The 24344-nt window shown below is 45.0% G+C and overlaps 1 pseudogene across 1 annotated transcript; it reads right to left on the bottom strand.

Annotated features, from left to right (window-relative positions):
* Positions 1 to 1980: 1980 nt before the first annotated feature.
* LOC308240831 (ubiquitin-conjugating enzyme E2 R1-like) lies at positions 1981 to 2661 on the bottom strand (annotated as a pseudogene). Its single transcript has one exon. The product of its transcript is annotated as a ubiquitin-conjugating enzyme E2 R1-like (transcript).
* Positions 2662 to 24344: the final 21683 nt, after the last annotated feature.

Genomic DNA, 24344 nt, shown 5'->3' on the forward strand with positions numbered 1-24344 from the left:
GGTGTCTCCTGTTCGAACCCTGTTTGATTCAGATCATTCAAGCAAGCCTGAGTACACCCATGGAAGTATGTTCTATTAGTGATTGTTATCGGTCCTGGGTGTCTCAGGGGAAAAAGGGTAAGGAGCTTTTGGACTACATCTTTTTTTAATCCTCAAAAAATACTATCCTGGTGCTGAAGGACTGGTCTGAGGAGTAGTTGAAGGCCCTGTCCCAAGATGCGTCCCTTGTAGATATTTTCTCATTTGAAACCTATTTCTTTGGATTAGCAAACACTTTTTTATTGCCTTCAGGAAGTTTTTTTTTTTTTTTTTTAAATTGAAACATAAGTATTTCCAGGAGACAACACCTAAGGTAATATTAGTCAGTGACTTTGGGGGATTATCTGATGGAATCTGTGATTAAGTCTGAACAGTTTAGACTGGCACATATGAACTGCTCCAAGATTAGTCTTCTAGTCTAGACTCTTCTGAATTCTCCCATCCTATCGCACATATCACTCTTACAGCTCTTCTGGATTTCACAGACCCTCTTGAATGCGCTGCTCACTTTCCCATGTATTCCCATCATGCTTTCCTCCCCATCACTGCCTTAAAAAGTCTATCTATTGGACTGGGTTCAGATGCCACCTCATACATAAAATCTTCTTTGAGCCTCCTACTTGATTTCTCTCTCCCTTAATAATCCTTAATGCAGAAACCAGTCCTACTTAGATAAGATGACATTATACATCAGGAGTTAGAGACAGAGAGGTAAAAAGTTTTTAGCAAAATGACAGCTCATGAATATTTTATTGGACAAACACTGGGATGAGAGTATGTCATCAGCACTGCCCTTCCCCCATTTTAATAGTTCTAAGGTTTACGCTCTCATAATGAGTATAATGAGGTCTCCTTCCCCCGAGTGTCATCTGGGTCCCCTTCCTCTGCAGACCACAAGGCAATTCTCAGAGGGGTTCCCTCATAAACTTCACATGCTAAAAAACTGGCTGATGAACACTCCCCTCCTCCTTTCCCTGCAGATCTTTTTTTTTTTTTTTTTAAACTTTGCACATTTTAATGTAGGAAAATCATTCATGTTAACAAACAAACAAAATTGTGAGGAAAACTATAAAAGCTGTGCTTGTGGCACTGGGGCTGTGGTGCATTTGTGGAGCAGGAAGCAGATCAGGTGTGTAAGCTCTAGGGGTCTGCCAGGGCTCTAGGGTACACTTGTCCACCACCTGCATGGGGGTCAGACAAGCTCTAGCCACAGTAACCAGTCAGGCCAGGGCTCACTCGGGCCTTTGTTCTGACTCCACCATCAGACCCTGACTCCAACTTGCTCCAGGCTTTTCAGTTACACAGAAATAAAATCAGAGGCTTGGGTGACACTGGGTGTAGTATCTGCAGGCAGCAGGGTGGAGTCACCTGAGGACTGGAGATTGCAGGTTGTTTCAGCCTAAGGCTCAGGACCTTGGGCCCCCATCCTCAGCTTCAGGAATGCACCCCAGGTGCTAGGCCTGCCCCTGGCCTTCACGCACTTAGGTGCTGCAGGTATCAGGCCCCGCCACTGTACCCTGTAGTCCTTGGGGAGACCAAGGAAAAGTTGGTCTCCGGGCTTCTTGTAAAGTTGTTTTAGTTAGATTCCAAACAAACCAAAGTGGAGAGAAGAGGTGACGACAAGTTAACCTGTCCACTCATGGGCTGGGAGCCCCAAGTCTCTGGCTCCAGCCAGTGGGGCAGTAGACAGTGCTGGAGTCCCGGCCCTCAGGCCACCTTTGCCCTGAGGCCCACCAGGTGCCCAACACTAATGGGGCCCCTCCTCTCTGAAGCAGAGGAAAACCCAGAGCAATCATGGGGAAAGGAAAGCGAGACTAAGGAGACAAGGCAAGAGCAGAGCCACCTCCCTGAGGTAGTCTCGGCATCAGGAGGTGCCCGAGAGCCCACAGAGTCTGGGCCTGGTGAGGTAAAATCTGAGTTTATTTGGCGCAGGACATGGTGTCAGGACTCCTCGTTGCCAGAGTCATCCTCATCGTTCCCAAAGCCCCTATCAGCTTCGGCCTCTGTATCCTCGTCATAGTCATCGCAGAAGAGAGCCTCGCCCTCATCGGGCGCAGGTCCTTGGTCTCACGCAGTACTCATCACCTTACATCATCCCGCTCCGCGTCTACCATGGTCCCCAAGACCTGCTTGCGGATGTTGTCTCCCGGTCCTTGTCTTTGCTCTCTTCCCACTTCCGGTGCATCACAGAGGCGTCCACGTTAGCCTGGGAGAAGGTGTTGGGTTCCTTAAGGAGGGAGATGACGCTCGGGACGGTCATGACATTGTGGGTGGGGTTCCACTGCTCCGAGGGCAGCTCGCCGCTCTGGGGGTCATTGACTGGGGCGTGGAGAATGGAGATGTACACTTGCCCCTGTCTCATAGATATTGGGGTGCCACATCTTGGTCAGGAACCGAAAGGCTGGTGGGGAGTAAGGGAAGTCGATGGGAAACTTGAGGCGTGCCCTAAGTAGCCGCCCTCGTAATAGGTGTTGGGGAGGGTGCGAAAATGGCCACCTCCCAGTTGTGTAGATTGCCCTCGTCCAGCAGGGTCACCCGGAAACCCCCCACCGGCTCCTCCTGCAGCCCCTTAAGCTGGAACAACAGCACTTTTTGTGAACTGGGTATTAGTGGCTGGGCCATGGGGGGGCGTGAAGGAGCCCAGGAGCCGGGGCGGGCTGGGTGGTGTGCAGGGGGGGGGGGTGCCATGGGGACCGCAGCTGCCTTCCTCCTTGGCGCCCCCCCCCCCCCGCAGCGCTCCACTTGCTGTGGCACAGCCTGCCTGGGCTTCCCTCTCCCTCCCTCCCCCCACCCCCCCATCCTCCGCAGATCTTAGTAAACAAGAAATTTTTATAAAAATTCCCGTGTCTATAATATCTACATCATCTTATAGCTTTGCTTCTGTATAATTCTAGCACACAGTACTGCCTGTCAGCCTTGAATTTTCTACTTGCTACCCTGATAGACTATATACTTCTTGGCAGTCCCTTCATTGGTACACACATTCTATGACTCTATGTAGAGTACTTTGTACTTTGTAGGTGCTTAATAAATGTTTGGTGAATGACAACCCATGAGACCTCAATCTGTAGGATAAAACCTGCAGAGAGAAGCTAAATGAGAGTGAAAAGAGAGCTGTTGGAAGAGGTGTGGAATGAGGGGCTCTGTGGACCAGCTGACATTTTGCCTGGGATTGGCCTGGAATCAGGCTGCAACATACCTGCTCCATCCTATCTAATAAAAGAGAAACATGAAAATTGACTGTACCTCCACTACGCCTACAAGCCATGCCCACCAACCAATCAGGAGTGAGTATGCAAATTAACCCAACAAATATGGTGGTGGCAACAGAACTGGAGAGAGCAGGAGGCTTGGGTTGCTCCCGGCGATGGAGGAAATCAAGCTTTCTGCCCGCCCTGACCTGCCCTGGCCTCTGCTCAAGGCTACAAAGTTTCAATTCTGGAAGATAAATAAATCCCAGATACCAGGGCCTCCGCTTGGGTCACTGGGGGGCATGGCCAGCCTGAAAACCACCACAGGCCCCTCACCCAGGCCGCCCCATGCCCCAAGGGAACCCCCACCCTGATCCGGGATACCCTTCAGGGCAAACCAGCCGGCTCCCACCTGTGCACCAGGCCTCTATCCTATCTAATAAAAGAGTAATATGCAAATTGACCATCATTCCAACACACAAGATGGCTGCCCCCTGTGGTCAAAGATGGTTGCCCCCATGTGGACACAAGATGGCTGCCACAAGATGGCCAGCAGGGGAGGCAGTTGGGAGGGACCAGGCCTGCAAGGGGGGGCAGTTGTGGGCGATCAGACCAGCAGGGGAGGGCAGTTGGGAGGGACCAGGCCTGCAAGGGAGGGCAGTTGGGGGCAATCAAGCCTGCAGGGGAGGGCAGTTAGGGGTGACCAGGCCGGCAGAGGAAGGAAGTTGGGGGTGACCAGACCTGCAGGGAAGGTCAGTTGGGGGGAACCAGGCCTGCAGAGGAGGGCAGTTAGGGGCAATCAGGCTGGCAGGGGAGCAGTTAGGCATCAATCAAGCTGGCAGGGGAGTGGTTAGGGGGTGATCAGGCTGGCAGGCAGAAGCGGTTAGGGGCAATCAGGAAGCAGGCAGGCGAGCAGTTGGGAGCCAGCAGTCCTGGATTGTGAGAGGGATGTCCGACTGCCCGTTTAGGCCTGATCCTAGGATCAGGCCTAAACGGGCAGTCGGATATCCCTTGAGGGGTCCCAGATTGGAGAGGGTGCAGGCTGGGCTGAGGGACAGTCCCCTCTCCCCCATGCACGAATTTTATGCACCGGGGCTCTAGTAGGGCTATAAACCTATGAGGAACTTCACGTCCTTTTCCTTACTTTACCTCTGCATGCATGCTCAGATGTGTGTGTGTGTGTATGTAAGATGGGGGTAGGTAGCACAAACGTGGGCTTGGGAGTAGGAAAAGTTGTAGTTTTGACCACTGCAATGTGTGAGGAAGAGGGTTTGAATTTTTAATGGATTCAGTAGGGTCTAAATATCAGGTTGGTGATAACTATACCCTTCATTTGTTGGTTGGCAAAATTTAACACAAATGTTACACCCAGATCAAAGAAAGTGCCAGAGACACACTAGTGTTTTCAGGATTAAATTATCCCTCCTCCATGGAGTCTTTCAGATTCATATAGTGTACATACATCACTCCTTTATGAAAGATCCTACAGCACTTAATAGTTGATTCGGCAAAAGCTCTTGATTATAATATCTTGCTATTTTTAGTTAGTTTCTTTAACAGCTTCTGTCTTTCATTTGCTTCAAAGCTCATATCTTTCATTGCATCCTTGCTTCTTGTCACATGAAGCTTTGTTGAATACATAGGAAGAACTGAGTAATTATTAATTATTTTATTCTCTAATTAGACCCACTATGGAGTAGATACTATAGTTTTTAGGGGTGTGGGAAAGTAATTTGGCAGAGTCATCTCTAAAGATCAAATGTGCAAATATTAACTGAGTTTGCCTCTCGCTAGTCCTCAGGGGACTTGAAGCAGACCAACAAAAATTTTCAAGAAATAAACCACAAGTAGCTGAAAAACACACAAGTTCAAATCACATCCAGTGTGACCCTGTGAGAGAATTTCTGTAGCAGAAGGAAGTCTTTTATACTTGACCTCAACTTTAATTTTTTGTGATAATGTGGGGGCTTCAGAGATGCTTTTAATCACACTGACAGAGTTGCATTCTTATCCATAAATCATAGTTGAAATTAGAGGAACCAACTGACTGATAGTGAAAAATTTCCCAGTGACAGTATATGTATATATATTTAGATAAAAGTAATATATATATAAAACCCTAATATGCAAATAGAATGAATGACGGAACAACTGAACAACTGAACAACCGAACAACCAGTAGCTATGATGTGTGCTGACCACCAGGGGGTGCATGTAGAAAATGGTGGGCATTGGCAGCAGGTGGCAGAGTGTGGAACATAGCGGGTGTTGGCCACAGTGAGATGGTGGAGCAGGTGAATAGGGGCACCAGATCATGGAAGAGCACCGGTCGCTGTCATTGCCCACCACTTGCACCCACTGCCAGCACCCCGCTCCAGTCCTGATCACTCCTGAGGGCTTCTCCACCTCCCCCTACTCCTGAGGGGCAATCGGAGCAGCAGCTGCAGCTTACACCTGTTGCTGGTGCTGGCCCCAATCACTCTGAGCCATCAGTGGGTGTGAGTGGGGCCAGTGCCATCAGCACGTGGGTGGCAGCGGGAACAGGGGCTGCCTGTCGGCAGACAGGGGACCAGGGGCCACAGTGGGAGGGGCCAGGCAGGGGCACGGATGATGGGCCGAGACTCACCCCTGTGCCCACTGCAGCCTCGCAGCCCACAGTTCCTTTCAAGATGAACTGTGCACTGGGCCCCTAGTTGGTTAATATTATGAAAAGGTCACCTCAGTTTTAAGTGGTGTTTTTCTTAATTTGATGTGCATTATTTTAAAAACACAGCACACACATAGCCTTAAAACTCCCCGCACCCCCCCCCACCCCACTTCACAACGCCTCTGGCATTATTCATATAGAAGCTTTCAGCCAGCGACTTGGAAAGCACTTTTTACTAGAGCTCATAGAATTAGTGTTTCTGCTGTCCAAAAAAAAAAAAAAAAAAAAAAAAAAAAAAGGGAGGTAGCTTAGTAAAAGGCTGAGGAAAACATAAAATGTGAAGGGTAATAGATCTGTTTCTTAAACATTTTTCCATGCAATGAACATCCTAATGATTTTTCTCAATTTATATGTTTTCACATATTTGAGAATGAGATACACAAGAGTATTTTGTTAGCGTCACCTATGTTTACTGAGATGTGAACTTTGGAGCCATTCATTGGTCTTTACTCAGTTTTTTTTTCTGCTAGGCTCCCCTCTGGGCCCTCACAGCTTGGTGTCAGCTCCTCATCTTGCTTCTGATCTCCAGATTGGACTTTCTAGCTCCCTGATAAATATTTTAGAAAAGTCCTATTGATATTTCTAACTCAACAAGCTAAAAGAGACCTCATGGTATTATTCCTAAGCAATATTTGCATTAACAACATTGGCATTCTCCACATACCTGAGTCAACTTTGACTTCTACAATCTGTCTCCTACAATCAATGGTGGCCAAATCCTGTTGATTCTGACTTTGAAATGTCTAAAGAATACTCTCTCAGGTTTCCATTTATATTTTCACTGTCTTAGTTTAACACCCTTTTTTGCTTGCCTGAGTCATGGAAATAATAATTGTCTAATTGGTCTCATGGGCTGCCATTGGTTCCCTCTCAAATATATACTTCATGTTGCCTCGGGGTGCTCTTCCTGAAGAAGGACACTTTCTTTTTCTTTGAAAAACCTTGTGGTGGGTCCCCCATTGTTTATTGAATCTGTTTCCAATTTAACTCTTCAGCCTCATTTTTTTTTCAACTCCCTCCCATCTCCCCACACTGAACCCACTGAGACAGCTCACTGTTGCTCAATGAGATACCCACTTTCACCCTGTGTGTGTTCGCTTGGATTGTTTTCACCACTAGAGCCTTCAGTAAGACAAAATGTTAATGTCCTACAACTTCCTTTAGCCTGTCTCCTCTCCCTGTCCCAAGCATGACTCTCCTTTAAGGTTTAAAAAGATAATTCCTCTTAGAAGGCTTTATGGAGATGTTTTCTACATTTCTGTCTGTCTTGCACATCATACTCTCTTAGTGAACAGAGACTGTGTCATTTTTATCTTTTTTTTTTTTTAAAAAAGATTCAACTTATTGATGGATATATATTAAGTGCTAAATGAATTCTTCTTGTTGAATGAATAAATGAATTATTGCCTCCCTTGTGAATCTTTACCTGATCCTATGAAGCAAAATTCTTCTCTCTATTATGCAACCACAACATATTGTATATTTATCCAAGTTTTTTCTCTTTGCATATGGTTTTTTAACAGAGTTCTATGATGTAGGTTGACATGTTTTTCTTTGTATTTATCTTATTTAAAGCTTGAAGATCTTCTTGAATGTGTGGCTTGATGTCTTTGTAAAATTCATGGTAATTATTTCTTCAAATCTTACTCAGCCCCTTTCGTGCCCTTCTTCTCTTTGAGACTCTAATTCCATATGTTGAGAATTCAAAAAATAGACCTAATAGAAGATTAGACACAGTTGGAAGGATAAGACAGTGAAAATTATCCAGAGCGAAATACAGAGAAAAAGGATGGAAAGTAGTGCAAAAGTCTATTTATTGAGTTCTCAATTTGTGATATCAGTTTTAGAATTTTTATTTGATTATTTTTTATACATTCCAAATCTTTGGTAAAATTCTCACTCTTTTTATCTATTTTTATTAATGTATAAATCAGAGGGGACTTCAAGTATTTAAATAATTTCTTGGTTTGTAGGTTGTGTGGGGCGGGGTCTCAGGGCGTCACTAGGCTAGGGTGTGGCAAACAGCGATGGCTGCCAGTAAGCCGGCTCTGTGTCTCTGACCGCGTCCCCGCGTCTCCCGCCCCAGTGCAGTAAACAATTATTCCTGCGAGCAGCCCTGCAAGCAAGCCACTCTCACTTTCCGACCTGATGGCAGACAGTCCAGCTTGTCCCCGTAGGAGTTTGGGTCCCCCACATCTCCCCAGAAACTGGAGTTTGGAGTAATCAGGAGCTTGTCTCCCTTTGGGTTGAAAAAAGCAGCGCTCCCAGTTGCCCATCGCCAGCCTGATATGCGTGCCTCCATACCTCAGCTTTTCAGCGCTTGTGCATGTCTCAATGCTCTTTTCTCTTTCCTTCTAGTTGTAGAACTTCCACTCAGCCAGCTTTCCCATGGTCCTGGGTGATAGACGTTTTGTTTTTTAGTTGTAGTTTTGAAATAGTTGTGCGAGGCAGCAGTTTAGGTGTTTACCTACGCCGCCATCTTTAACCCACCCAAGCTCCAAGCAGCGGCTTTAGCATATGAATGGCCTGCCCTATCACAGCTTAACATAGCAAACTTGCAGCCCGGGTCAGACAGCTCCAAAACCTCCAAACCCCAAGCAAAGAGGAGAAAACTGTAGTTCTCGCTATAGCGCCTGCTGGGTGGCCTCAGACAGTAGCTGACCTGCACCCCATTGGAGATCCAGAAGCCAGTGTACCTAGTGGTCAGTGTGAGACACCAAATTTCAACTCCTCACATCCATAAGTGACACATTCAAGAGGCAGACTCAGTGAGCACCAAAGCCCCACTGAAACAAGTCCTGCACCATAAGCGTGTCTCCAGCGCAGCAGTTCTTCCATTATAGACACAGCGGGGTCCTCACAGCCATTTGGCCTGGAGGTCAATTCCTCCCAGTGTACCAACAGCAATCAAGGCTTAACTACACCAAGACTTTGCACTCAGCCCACAAAGGGGTGTACCAAAGGCGTCCACCTCAGGTGATTGGGGAGGCTGAGCCTATAGGTCACCTACCACACAAAGCCACTCCATCAACACAGGGAAGCAGCAAAATGTGGAGACAAAGAAACATGTCACGAATGAAAGAAATGGAGGAAAGCAAACTACTCGTCGACATAGAGTTCAGAACCACATTTATAAGGTTACTCAAGAATCTTCTAAAAACCTCCGAGAAACTCGATGAGACCTCCAAGGAGCTTAGTGAGACCTTCAAGGACCTTAATGAGAATGCCAAAAAAATGGGAAAGGACCAGTCAGAAATTAAGCATACACTGTCTGAAGTAAAGAATATACAGAAATTCAACTGTAGATCAACGTACCCCAAGAATCAAACCAAAGATCTGAAATCTGAGAAAACAAAACACACCCAACCAGAAAAACAAAAAGAAAAAAGAATCCAAAAATATGAAGATAGTGTAAGGAGCCTCTGGGACAACTTCAAGCGTACCAACATCCGAATTTTTGGGGTGCCAGAAGAAGACAGAGAGCAAAATATTGAAAACCTATTAGAAGAAATAATGACAGAAAACTTTCCCTACCTGGTGAAAGAAATACACTTACAAGTTCAGGAAGTGCACAGAACCCCATACAAGAGGAATCCAAAGAGGACCACACCAAGACACATCACAATTAAAATGCCAAGGGCAAAAGACAAAGAGAGAATCTTGAAAGCAGCAAGAGAAAAAATGGTTAGTTACCTACAAGGGAGCACCCATACGACTGTCAGATGATTTCTCGGCAGAAACTATGCAGGCCAGAAGGGAGTGGCAAGAAATATTCAAATGATGAACAGCAAGAACCTACAACCAAGATTACTCTACCCAGCAAAGCTATCATTCAGAGTTGAAGGTCAGATAAAGAACTTCACAGACAAGAAAAAGCTAAAGGAGTTCATCACCACCAAACAGGATTACATAAAATGCTGAAAGGTATTCTTTAAGAAGAGGAAGAAGAAGAAAAAGATAAAGATAAAAATTATGAACAACAAAATGACATCAAATACATACCTACCAACAAGTGAATCTAAAAATCAGGTGAGTAAAAAATCTGATGAACAGAATGGACTGGTGAATATAATAGAATCAGGGACATAGAAAGGGAGTGGACTCACAATTCTCAGGGGGAAGGGGGTGTGAGGGGTGTGGGAAGAGATTGGAAAAAAATCTTACACCTATGGATGAAGACAGTGGCGGGGGGTAAGGGCATGGGGTGGGGTGGGGTGGGGAATCAGGTGGAGCGGAGCTATGGGGGAAAAAAAGAGGAACACCTGTAATAATCTGAACAATAAAGATTTATTAAAAAAAGTAAAGACTTGCAGAGCTCAAAAAAAAAAAAATAAAAAAATAACTTCTTGCATCTCTGGAGGGTTTGTTTCTATTTTCTTTTTCCCTCTTGAATGTCTCATAACATTTTATTGAATTGCAGTGATTATAGTTGATACTTTCTTGCTCCAGAGAGAACTTTAAAAATCTTTCAGTACTTTGATATTGATGGTACTGCTGCCCAACTTCTTATAGTCTTAGAAGCCACTACCATGTTTTCCCGAAAATAAGACAGTGTCTTATATTAATTTTTGCCTCCAAAGACATGCTAGGTCTTATTTTTAGGGGATGTCTTATTTTTCCATGAAGAAGAATACGGTACACATTTATTGTTAAATGAAAATAAAGGAAATTTATTACCTGTATACGGTATGGTAGTACGGTAGTTGTCAACACAAACCAGACAAACTGTGAATCCTACAGTATCAAGAATTTACTCATTTATTCATTGACAATCATGTCATCATCTTCCGGAACATCATCATAACAATCCAATTCCTGAATTTCCTGGTGAATTTCTTGTGACTCCATTTCTTTCAGAATCAGTGGACCAAATCTCTCATGTTTAGCAATAGCACTGTCTTTAAATGAGTACTTCTTGTCACGGTAGCCTGCTCGCAGTGCATTTGCAATGCAACTGTCAGTGATTTTCTCCCATGAATTCTTCACCCAAGTCACAACTTCTTGCAGTTTAGGTTTCACAAAGTTTCCACGCTGATTTCTCTCCATTCTATTTTCAATGTAGTCATTAATTTCCATGCGCAAATTGTCTTTGAATGGCTTGTTTATTGCAATATCAAGAGTCTGGAGATAGGCTGTCATTCCTGCGGGAATCATTATCTGATCTATTTTTCTTTCGTGAAGAAATGTCTTCATGTCTTTAGCGCGGTGAGTGCTGGCTGCATCCCAGACTAGCAGACCTCTTTGGCTCCCTCGCATAACAAGCGGCAGCATTCAATCGACCCACTTCCTTATAACTGCTTGTGTGGCCCAGGCTTTTTCAGTTTCAAGAATAAAAACACCCAAAACACGTTCAATCTTTTCCTTCTTGCCCTTAGAAATGATTAAAGGTGGGATTTTAGTGCCATCCATTCGAATTGCCAAAATACAGGAAACACGTGCACTTTCGTAAGCAGTGGAGGGAATGTACGCTAAGGAGGCACCCTGCTGTTCAATTGTTGTTTGAGATGATTGGCCCATAAACACTGCAGTTTCATCCATAGCAATCATGTTGGAAAGATTGTATTTAGAGAAGTCAGCATCATCAATAAAGGACTTGAATGCAAGTGCTCGCTTAATAACTTGAGTATGTTCCAACCTAAACAATGTTGTAGATCTTCTTAAAGACAGTTCACTTCGCTGAAGGAAATTATCCAGCCAGTGTTGTGATGCTTTGAAGTCTTCGGGGGCTATGTCAAACTGTGGTGCCATTGCAAGGGCAAATTCTTGAATCTGAGCCCTATTCACAACCAAAGCCTTTGCTCTCCTGTCAACAACCCATTCACAGATCAGGTCTTCCAGCTCGGAAAATAATGGTTGCCGACTTGATCCACACTTGCGCTTTTTAGCATTTCCCTTGTCCACTTGTTCAATGAGGTTACCATACTCTGCTTGCCATTTTTGGACCAATCGGATACTCAACATCTTCTCTTTGCGGAAAGCAGTAAGATTTTGGCCCCAAGAGTCTTCCACGATTCCTTTCTTGTACTCCACAGAGTAGCCTTTTCTTTTTGCGCTCATTTCTAGGGGTAAAAAAAAGGAATTGGGGTATCAAGGTGGGGGGAGGGGGATCACTCAAAATGACACAGGGGGGATCAGAGGGGGGAATCAAAATGCACAGGAGAATCAGAGGGGGGATTACCATTTTAGTAACCCCTTTTGATCCTCCTGTGTCATTTTGATTGCCCCCTCTGATCCTCCTGTGTCATTTTAAGTGATCCCCCTACCCCCACCCCTGTGCCACTGAACACCTTCACCAGACATCCCCCCTACCCCTTTATCAGACATTTACCCCCTGGGGCCTGCCTGGTGATTGTCACTGGGCTTGCTGGGGCCTGGATCTGGGCTGGAGCAGGGTCTGCCACTGACTGAGAACCTTCAGTCATCATGAAGGCGGCCACGAGCATCAGGTAGTGTCACCAGAGACAGACCAGCACTCACCACCTTCGCCGCGTCCCGTCCACTCTAATCCTCCTGTTCTTCTACATGCATCTGTGAAAGTCTCCTCCTCTCTCCCACCCCGCGCTCACTGCTCACTCCGACCTCCGCTCCGCCTCCACACAGCAGTGACGTCAGGACTCCATGTAATGTCACTGGTTGCTAGACGCCAGTCGGGGCAGCCCTAGTGACCAGTTTACGGTAAATTAATTTTCATTCTGAGACAGAGCCTGGGGGCCTTATTTTCGGGGGATGCATTATATTTCACCCAGAAGGAAACCTGTAAGTAGGTCTTATTTTCGGAGGATATTTTATTTTCAGGGAAACATGGTATATGCCTCTCTATAGGTGCTTCTTATAACTGCCTCAAGGGGAAATCCTGCTCAGATTTTTGGGTTCACCTTTCTCTGTTTCTCTCCTATCCTCAATCTTGGCACTTCAACTCCTGGTGCTTTGCTGGCCTTGAACTTCAAATTTTGTCTCCATATCTCTGTGAAATGAAAGTTCTACTCAGCTTTTTGGTCTTAGCAGTTGCTTTCTGCTTGGCATCCTGGTCTTTCCACACAGGCTGTGTATGAATCAGCAAATGAAGGAGCTAAGTGGTATGAAATGTTGGGCTTACTGCAGTGAGTTTCCTTCTCATTGAGCTCCTAGTCCTGCAAAGTCTGACTTGCTTGAAAGTTTCCAATGTATTCAAAGAGATGTGTTTATTTAATTTTATTACACATTTGTAGTTTGTTCAGTGGGGTGATTGATCTGTTATAAGACAGACTGCTGGAAGTGGGACTCCGTATTTTTCTATTATAGTAATTTCTTCTACTATAAATTTCCAAGTGTGTTCTTTAACCCAATTCTTTCTCCCTTGAGAGCAAAAACAGTGTTTTATTCCATTTTTTCTCTTGTAAAATGCCAATTCATTTATTAATTTATTCAACAATATTTTTTGAGCTTATGAGCTAAATGATGAGGATATATCAATGAATAAAATATTGAAGGTCTCAGCTGTTATGGACCTTATGTTCTAATGCAGAAGAAGGCCCACAAATAAACAGAAAAAATATTAAATAGTAAAATATCAAATGTACAGGATTAAATTAGAATACTAGGGTAGGGTGAGTGGCTACGTACAGGCCTTTCTGAGTGGGTCACCTTTAAGCTGAGATTTAAATGGAAAGAAAAGGTCGACCAGGGAGAGTTTCGGAGAATTCCAGGTAGAGGAAGGAGCAAGGCTGAGGGACCCAAGGTGCTCACTAAAATGAATTAAGTTTGTGAGATTCTAAATGAAAAATGTCAACATAAGCTATATTTGAGAGAGAACATTATATATTTTAAAATATTTTAATTTTTGCTATTAATATTTTCTCTAATTGTAAGTGTATACTATGTATAAAGTACTTTAACTCATTTAGAAATCATGAATATTACCTATAGCTCATGGAAGAATTATGATACCTGCAGTAGACATAGCTCCCTGCAGGAGGACCCCTCATTCACCAGGATGGTAGAACTGAGTAGAAACAAGAACTGTTTTTTCTTACTTCTGAGGTATATGTAAATATACTATTTTTGTTTAGTAATCACATTAATAATTATAATTTACATAACATACTAGCTTTTTACTAGGGTTCTGAATCAGTCTGGATCTTAGCAAAAACTAGAATTCAATGCACACAGTTCAAGAAACTGCAAAGGCCGAAACCGGTTTGGCTCAGTGGATAGAGCGGCGGCCTGTGGACTGAAAGGTCCCAGGTTCGATTCCGGTCAAGGGCATGTACCTTGGTTGCGGGCACGTCCCCAGTAGGGGGTGTGCAGGAGGCAGCTGATCGATGTTTCTCTCTCATCGATGTTTCTAACTCTCTATTCCTCTCCCTTCCTCTCTGTAAAAAAAATCAATAAAAAAAAAAAAAAAAAAAGAAACTGCAAAGAAGATTCTTCTTACAAGTGCGTGAGCAGGTGAGGGAGCAAGCAGAGATGGTGAGGTGCCTGGAGACTTGCACAGCAGGAGCCAGTGCTGCCCTAGGCTTGAATAGACATGGGCATTACATGGGCACTTTAGTCCAGTTCAAGCTGAAGTCAGGGAGGGATACAGCTGCTGCTAGAAACATGGCCTGGAGCAGGGAGGGAGCAGAAAAGAAATGCCCTTTTTTCTCATTCCTCCTGTCACCCTTTGCAGTGCCTCCCTTGGCCAAACTTGCCCAAGAGCCAGCTGGCAGTATAGACTGGCTGGTGTAGTCCATGGAGCCAGCCCCCCAGGGCTCAGAGCTGTACAGACAGGGCCAAGGATGGACCCAGGAAAAGGGAGCAAACTAAGGACAACTCACATGCTCACTTTGGAAATAGCAAGCAATAATGGGCCATGTTATAAATTGAAACATTTACCAAACATTTAGAGCTTGAGCCTCGCTGGGAATTGTGGGATTTAAAGAGTTTTTCCCAAACCAAGTAGAGAGAACTCAAATGGTTTTCAGTCACTCATTTTGTCTTTAAGGACAGAAAATTATTGTGAAGAAAGTTTAAATTAGCTTAGGAGATTGTGGCATCTGGAAGAATTACTTTAAGGCAGAGTCTGGCATGTGTGCTGGTGGGAGGAAAAGGCAGACCAGGGCAGAGTGGGGACAGAGATGCAGGTCAGAGAGAGGTCTAGGAAGAAGGGTCCTGCAGTAGAGCATGGGTTGTTTGATGTATAATCATTCATACTTCCCAAACTACTTTAAATACAGTCATATGCTGAAAATCTATTTGCTAACAGAGGGTCATAACATTGATTTGACTATTGCTTTATGACACATAAATAGCTATCTTTTCCATTCATCAATTAAAAATAGAAAAATATTAAATTTTTATTGCCTTGCATGTACAAAAACATCCATATATACTTGTCTACACAAAATGTTGATGTTCCCAGGCCTGGAGACTTGGTGGATTTAGGCTAAATTGTATGTAGTTCATGTATGATATTTTTCTGTAAATATCCAAAATGAAACAACCTCTTATTCTACATCTGAATAGTGTATAACTTTTCTGTCAATATGTTGTTGTTGTTAATTTGTAACTTAAATTACTTTTTTTCACATTGAAAATAGGACAGTTCTTAGATGAATAAGGGCAACCAATCATACTGGTTCAGAGCATTTTGTTTCTGAGAGTTTGAAATAATTTATGTCAGATATTACATTTCAAAAGTTTAGCTAGTATTTACTATTTTATAAATTTTTAGCTCATCAAATCTCAAGCAACTTTGTGAAGTATATAATATTATTATCATCTTCATTAAAATATGGGAAGGGTGAGAAGTGTGGCACAGGGAGATTAAATAACACCAGACCAAACAGTTACCAAATTGGGGGAGCTGGGATTCAATCCAGGAGTTTGGTTGGACAGCCTAAGGGTTAAACCACTATGCCAGGCTGTCTGTATTCAATGGAGGCTTGAGTTTATGATAATTCTGCTCCTGTAGGGTTCAGGTTTCCAAGTTATGAATTGAAACATTTACCAAACATTTAAACTTTTTCAAAAGTGCCCAGTTATATACTTACACTAGAGGCTTGGTGCATGAAATTTGTGCATGGGAGGGGGGTCCCCTCAGCCCGGCCTGCACCCTCTCCAATCTGGGAACTCTCAGGGGATGTCCGACTGCCAGTTTAGGCCACCGGACATCCCTCTCACAATCCAGGACAGCTGGCTCCTAACCACTCACTTGCCTGCCTGCCTAATAACCCCTAACAGCCTCTGCCTGCCTGCCTGATTGCCCCTAACTGCCCCTCCTGCCAGTCTGGTTTCCCCCAACTGCCCCCCTCTGCCGGCCTGGTGGGCCCCAACTGCCCCCCCTGCCAGCCTGGTCACCCCCAACCGCCCCCTCTGCCAGCCTGGTTGCCCCTTACTGTCTCCCTGCCAGCCTGGTCACCCCACGCAGCCTGCTGTTTGGTTGTTTGTCATGCCTCACTGTCCCCCCCACCCTGGTCGCCCCACGCAGCCTGCTGTTCAGTCATTTGGTTGCCCCTCACTGCCCCCCTGCCAGACTGGTTGCCCCACTCAGCCTGCTGTTCATTCATTGTGTGAGGGCGTCCTGACCAATTTGCAAATTACCTTTTTATTAGTATAGGTAATCATTGCCTTAAAAACACTGTTGATAGGAATAAGAGAATCCTCAATGTTCCTTTGGGCCAATGAAAAGAAAAAATCTAATCAGTGTTTCTGAAAAAATGTGTTTCCTACAGAAATGCCTTGCAGGATACTCCCTGCAGAAAATGTTTCTGTAATCAATACAGTTAGCATATCATCATGTGTTATGTCCCTATATTTGAGATTCACAACATATATATTAAAGACTAGAGGCACTGTGCACAAAATTTGTGCATAGGGGGAGGGAGGTACCCTTAACCCAGCCTGCACCCTCTCCAATCTGGGACCCCTCGGGGGATGTCCAACTGCTGGTTTAGGCCCTCTGGCTCCTAATCGCTTACCTGCCTGCCTGCCATCCTGGTTGCCCCCAACTGCCCCCCTGCCGGCCTGGCCACTCCATGCAGCCTGCTGTTCAGTTGTTTGGTCACCCCACACAGCCTGCTTGTTCAGTCATTTGGTTGTAACCCCCCGGCCAGCCTGGTTGCCTCATGCTGCCTGCTTGTTGTCCGTCACTAACCCTCCTGGCGGCCTGGTTGTAGGCAGCCATCTTGTGAGGGTGTGAGGGGCAATTTGCATATTACCTTTTTATTATAGAGGATACTGAACAGTTCTTCAGTAGATACCTGTTTAACTTCTTGTTTTTTGGTTTAAAAAAATGTATTGACTTCAGAGAGAGAGAAACATCAATTTTGTTGTTCCACTTATTTATGCATTCATTGGTTGATTCTTTTATTTGCCCTGACCAGGGACCACAACATTGGTATTTGGGACAATGCTCTAAGCAACTGAACAACCTGAGCAGAGCTAACTTCTTTTTCAACCTAGGCTTCATCAAGTTAAATTTACCAAATAACAATTTATCACAAAATATCTATTAACATCCTGTAGAAACAGCTTTGTACAATTTTTAACTGGTTTCTTAAAATCAAAGCTTTGGCTCATAAATTTCTAGAAGGCTAACAAAAAGTGAAGCGGGTTTTAAAAAATGACCAGGAAGTAAAACAAAAATACAGACTTTTTTTTTTTTTTAACCTATACTGTCTGAAAATCTGCTAAACTGATATTTCTTATCACCAAATAACATTGTCCATTGGATTTCTTTCTGCTCTTAGGCAGCTCTAGATATAAATTTGTGAAATATAATGGCGAACCTCTCTTGCCCTCTCTATATGTGCTGTAAATAGGTCCTCAAATAGGCTTGCTTCACTTGACATTTTAGAATGATTTTGAATATTCATAAAGGGCATATCTAAATTCAGTTCTGGTGAGAAATGATATGATTTATCTGAGAAGAGCCATGGAGTGCCACATATGTAAAAGAGATATTTTTATTTTCTTTTAAAATATTTTATTTTTTAATTACAGTTTATATTTAGTATTATTTTGTATTAGTTTCAGGTGTATGCACAGTGGTCAGACAATCATATACTTTACAAAGTGTTTCCCCAAATATTTCCAGTACCTACCTGGCACCATACATAATTATTATAATATTAGAGGCCTGGTGCATGAAAATTCATGCACTGGAGTTGGGGGGGTCCCTCAGCCCGGCCTGCCCCCTCTCACACTCCAGGAGCCCTCAGGGGCGGGAGGCGACCCAGTGATCAGGGGAAGGCAATGCCCCATCACACCTCTGCTGCTGCCACTGCCGGAAGCGCAAGCCTTGGCTGGCCCTAGTTACCTGAGCCTTGGGCAGCCCTGGGCAGCTGGGCAGCCATCATCAGGGGCTTGCCTGTGTCTCAGGCTGGCTCTGGGTGGCTGGGCAGCTGCCATCTGAGGATTGCCTGCACCTTGGGCTGGCCCTGGGTGGCTGGGGGCCTGAGGTGTCTGGGGGACTCCAGAGGCAGGTGCGCAGAGTGGCTGGACCTGCCTGGGGGTGGGCCCGGCATGCCAAGTGCCTGCCGCCCCGGCAGGGCTGAGGGGACTGGGCACTCCTATCTTGTGGCTGTGGGCGCCGCCATATTTGAGGGCATGGCAGTCAATTAGCATATTCCCCTGGGATTGGGCCTAAGCTGGCAGTCGGACATCCCCCTCACAGTCCAAGATCCCTCACTCCTTACCGCCTGCCTGCAGCGGAGGTGGGAGAGGGTCCCGCCACCACCACTGCGCTTGCCAGCTATGAGCCTGGCTTCTGGCTGAGTGGCGCTCCCCCTGTGGGAGCGCACCGACCACCAGGGGGCAGCTTCTGTGTTGAGCGTCTGCCCCCTGGTGTCAGTGTGTGTCATAGTGACCGGTCGTTCTGCTATTTGGTCTATTTGCATATTATGCTTTTACTATGGGCCCAGAGCATGAATTCATGCACCTTAAAAGGAACTGTGGGTCTTGAGGCTGCAGCGGGCACAGGGTTGGGTCTTGACCCATCCTCTGCACCCCTGCCTGGCCCCTCCTGCCATGGCCCCAGTCCCCTGTCTTCCAGCAGTCCCACTCCAGCCACTGCTGCTCCCATGCGCTGATGGTGCCGGCCTTGTTTGCACCCGCTGATGGCACAGAGCAATTGGGGTCAGTGCCAGCAGTGGATGTTAGCGGGGCTGGTGCCATACGTGGATGCAAGCAGTGGCTGCTGCCCTGATCACCCCTCAGGAGCAGGGGGAGGTGGAGAAACCCTCAGGGGTGATCGGGGCCAGCAGCCACCACTCTCACCTGCTGATGGCGCAAGCGATCGGAGCCAGCACCAGGCGCTGGCAGTGGGTGCAAGCAGGGCCAGTGCCGGCAGCAGGTGTGAGTGCTGGGCAGGACTGATGCATGTGGGAGCAAAGAATTATCAGTAACCACCAGAAGGTCAACCCGATGACAGCGACTGGCGAACTGCCTTGGTCTAGCGCCCATGCTCACCTCCACCATCACACTGCAGCTGATGCCCACCATGTTCTGCACCCTACCATGTGCTGCCAATGCCCACCATATTCCCTGTACACCCCCTGATGGTCAGTGCATGTCATAGTGACCGGTTGTTCAGTTGTTCTGTCTTTCGGTCTATTTGCATATTAGCCTCTTATTATGTAGGATTATATAGGATGGTTAAGAATGTTGGTAACAAACTCCATAGCTTTTTCTTATCTGGGAACCTCTTTATTTTCCCCTTAATTTTAAATAATAGACTTTCTGGGTAAAGTAGTCTTGGTTGTAGGTCCTTGTGTTTGATCACTTTGAATATTTCCTGCCAATTCCTTCTGGTCTGAAATGTTTCCATTGAGAAATCAGCTGACAGTCTTATGGGAGCTACCTTGTAGGCCACCAACATTCTTTCTCTTACTGCTTTTAAAGTTCTCTTTGTCTTTAACCTCTGCATTTTAAATATGATGTGTCTTGGTGTGGGCCTCTTTGGGTTACTCTTGTTTGAGACTCTCTGGACTTCCTGGACTTGTGTGTCTATTTCCTTCACCAGGTTAGAGAATTTTTCAGTCATAATTTCTTCAAATATGTTCTCAACCCCTTGCTCTCTCTCTTCTCTTTCTGGTATCCCCATTACACAAATGTTGTTACACTTCATGTTATCCCAGAGGCCCCTTAAATTATCCTTATTTATTCAAATTCTTTTTTTTTTTGCTGCTCTGATTGGGTCTTTTTTCTACCTTGTCTTCCAAATCATTGATTCAGTCCTCTGCTTCATCCAACCTACTGTTTATTTCTTCTAGTGTATTCATTTCAGATATTGTATTCTTCATATTGGACTGGTTCTTTTTTATTGTTTTTATGTACTTTTCCAAAGTATTGTATTTCCACTAGGTTGCTTGAGCATCCATATAACCATTTCTTTTGAACTCTATATCTGATAAATTGGTTGCCTCTATTTCATATAGCTCTCTTTTTGTCACAAAAAAACCCTGAAAAATACACAAAGCCATAGAAACTAAATAATATGTTACACAACAATGAATAGGTTAACAATAAGATCAAGAGAGAAATCAAAAGATACCTTGAAACAAATGAAAATGAGAACAAAGAGAAAAAAAAATGGCGGTGGAATAGACAGATGTGTCCCGAGCCTTATCCCAGAGCAGATAGAAAGAACAGCTGAGGGTCGCATGGGGAGTGTCTGTTGGTGAGTTAAGGGACAGCTATACTCCAGGAGAAGGTGGGGGACTGCTGGATGGGGCTCCCCTGATCGGGCAGCCACCACTGCTGCTGGGTTCCCTCCCGGAGCCACCGGCTCAGATGCGGAGACCGCACCATCTTGAAGGGGAAAGTGGATGTTATCTGAAGCCTGAAAATCTACAACTGCGGCACCCACCGAACAGCTGCAAACCCCAGAGCACCAGTCTTCAATTGGCGCAAACATGCGGATTCAGAGGAGCTCTACATTCCATCACAGAAAGGTCAGATTTTGCCTGGGATAAGGTGAGGTCTCTGGTCCCGGCAGGACAGAGAAATGTGCGCACTGCGGGAGCTGGAGGACCGGGGGAAGTCTGCACCTAGAAAAATCCTTGGCTGTTGGGACTGGCGTGATCCGTGAATGTGGAAGGGGGTCCTCAGAGCAGCTAACAGAGGGGATCTCTAAAAAGCAACCCATTTTGATCTGACACAGAAGGACAGCCTAAAAATTTTGGGAGTGTGCCGGCTGCTTGGACAAAAGGGGTAAAAGGGGATTGCACAGGCTTGCGCGCAGACCCGGAGTTCGCACACTTGCGCTTTCTCCTCTTTGAATCCTTGCTTCTGATTACTGAGCCCAATACATAGGATCACCCAGTTGGGGACATCCTAGGAGACTGCAGGGGAAAGTTGTTTTTCTGGAACCTAGGGATCAGAGCGAGGAATAGCCATCAGAGAACCAGCTCTGGGGCAGCCCACTCCCACAAACCGGTATTGAGTACCACAGGGAAAGCAGGATCTAAGCACAAGCTAGAGAGGACCTATGGACCGGAGGTCAACCCAGAAACACTGCCACCCAGGGGCTGAATCACAAATTGGCTCTTGTGTAATCACAAATAAAGGAATACAAGAAAGTAAGACACACCGCCTGCTTAAAAATCAGGACTGGCTTAAAACACTGAGGAGCAGTGGAACACAGGGAACTGCAATACTGTCCTGACTGGGAAACAGGCATGCCAAACAGAACAATAGAGGAAGTGAATGACCTTCACTACTGCACATTTTATTTTTATTTATTTATTTATTTTTCTTTTTCATATTTTACTTAAGTAACTAATTTTTTTCCTTTTTTCCTCATTTGATTTTACCTTTTTAATTATTACATTTTTATTTTCAATCAGTATTATTACTACTACTATTTTACCTCTTTTTAAAAAAAGTGTCATTTTATTTTCTCCTTATTTGACTTTGAGATTAGTGTTCTACATGCTGTTTTCATCTTTACTTTAGCATCATTCTACTCTATCTCAACACTACCTTTATGCCATCACTCTCTTCCTAACTTTTCCTTTTTTGTTGTCCTGTTTCTCTTACCCTTCTCCTGCTTTAGATTCTCCCTATTCTTTCTCCTTACCCCCTGTTAAAATTTCACCCTACTTATATATCTAATATCCAACCCCCTGCTCCGAGTTCATACACACCTCTCTCTTCTCTGTCTTTACTATCCAAAAAATTGTTTTCCTCTCTGTCCTTTTGTTGCTGTTTGCTTGAATGTTGATTATATCGATTTTTTATGCTTGTTTGTGAGATTGTTTTGCTTATTCTTTTTTTGTTTGGTTTTTTTTTGCATCTGTTTTCCCTCACCTCGCTTGATAAAAGTTGTTGTTTGTATTTTGTATTCATCTCCAGGTACTTGTTGCTGGCATTTGCTGGGATTAGTGGCTGTTCTATTGGAGTTTTCTCCCCATATATATAGTTTGTTCCCCTCTTCTTTCTTATTCTCTTTCTTTTCTCTCTTCCTTTTTTTTCCTTTTCCCAATTTCATTTTGGCACTCATTTATTTCTTTTTTTTCCCTCTCTTCTTCTTTGTCTCCTATACCCTAATTTGCCTTTCTCTGGTGGTTACCTTTATTTGGGGTTATTAATATCGTGAATACATTTCTATTTAGTGCCTTGTGAGTTGTACCTGGTTGTGTTGTATTTTGTGTCTTCAAATCAACACAGGAGAGAGAGAACAAGATAACCAGACACCCAGAGAAGAGAGACCATGGGGAGACAAAGAAACAGCCCGCATATGAAACTAAAGCAGACATCACCAGAAAAGGAAGTAAACAAAATGGAGGCAAGCAACCAGTCAGAGAAAGAATTCAGAGAAATGGTCATAAGGTGGCTGAAAAGAATAAAAGACAAATTCGACAATATGAGTAAGAACCAAGAGGAAATGAAGAAGAACCAAGAAGAAATGAGAAATGACATTGCTGCTGTAAAGAACTCAATAGAAAGCATCAAGAGTAGACTAGAAGAAGCAGAGGACCACATCAGTGAGCTAGAAGACAAGATAGGAGAAAATACCAAAGTAGAGCAGCTTCTACAAAAAAAATTAAAAAGCAGGAGGAGAGCCTAAGGGAACTTTGGGACAACACGAAACAAAACAACATCCGCATAATAGGGGTTCCAGAAGGAGAGGAAACTGAACAAGGAATAGAAAACCTGTTTGAAGAAATAATTACAGAAAACTTCCCTGATATAGGTAAGAAAAAACCCACACAAATTCAAGAAGCTCACAGAGTCCCAAGCAAAATGAACCCCAAAAGACCGACGCCAAGGCACATTATAATTAAATTGGCAAACACCGGGAGAAACCAAGATGGCGGCATAGGTAAGCACCTAAACTGCTGCCTCGCACAACAATTTCAAAACTACAACTAAAAGACAGAACGGACACCATCCAGAACCACAGGAAAGCTGGCTGAGTGAAAATTCTACAACTAGAAGGAAAGAGAAAAGCTCACGGAGAATTGGAGGTACGGCAAAGGGTCTTTGTGTGCGCAGAGAGGAAGGGCGGCTAAGAGCCTGGCTGACTTTCTCTGGCGGAAGGGGGAAGGAAGCCCCCGACCGCACTGAACCCCAGTTCTGACTGCACTGAACCCCAGTTCCAGGCGAGCCCCTGGGGACCCACGCTCTTGTGGGGGGAGTCTGGACTCTCGGGTGGAGACTCTGGAGCAGGGGAAGGCAGAGGTCTGAAGGCGTGCGCGTGCCAGTGCGCACAAAGGCTGCGGAGGTTGCCACAGGCTTTCCCTAGTGGAAGGGAGTCAGAGGCTCCTGACTGCACTGAACCCCAGTTCCAGGCGAGCCCCTGGGGACCCACGCTCTTGTGGGGGGTGTCTGGACTCTCGGGCGGAGACTCGGGAGCCGGGGAAGGCAGAGCTCTGAAGGCGCGCATGTGCGCGCAAGGGCAAGGCTGATGGGAAGCCAAGACTGAGACTCCACCCCATCCAAGCTGAGCACAGAGGCTATTGCAATTTGGCAAGTCTAATTCTATAAGGCTGTCTCCAGCACCGAATTTCTCCCAGCATAGACACAGCTGATCCTTACAGCCAACTGGCCCGGAGGTCAATTCTTCCCAGTGATACCAACAACAATAAAGACTTAATTACAACAAGGCTGTACACACAGTCCACAAAGGGGTGCACCAAGAGTGTCCACCTCAGGTTAACTGGGGAGGCAGACCCACTGGGCTATATTGGAAACCTAGCACACAAATCTACCTTACCAACTCAGGGAAGCAGTGAAAATGCGGCGTCAAAGAATCAGATCACAAACGAAAGAAATGGAGGAAAACAAACGACTGGATATAGAATTCAAAACCACGGTTATAAGGCTTTTCAAGAATATCCTAGAAAAGGCCAATAAATATAACGAGACCCTCGAAGATATGAAAAATGACCAACTAGAAATTAAACATACACTGACTGAAATAAAAAATATTATACAGAGACCCA

The sequence above is a fragment of the Plecotus auritus genome (assembly GCF_963455305.1).
Source record: "Plecotus auritus genome assembly, chromosome: 2".
NCBI classification, from domain to species: domain Eukaryota; kingdom Metazoa; phylum Chordata; class Mammalia; order Chiroptera; family Vespertilionidae; genus Plecotus; species Plecotus auritus.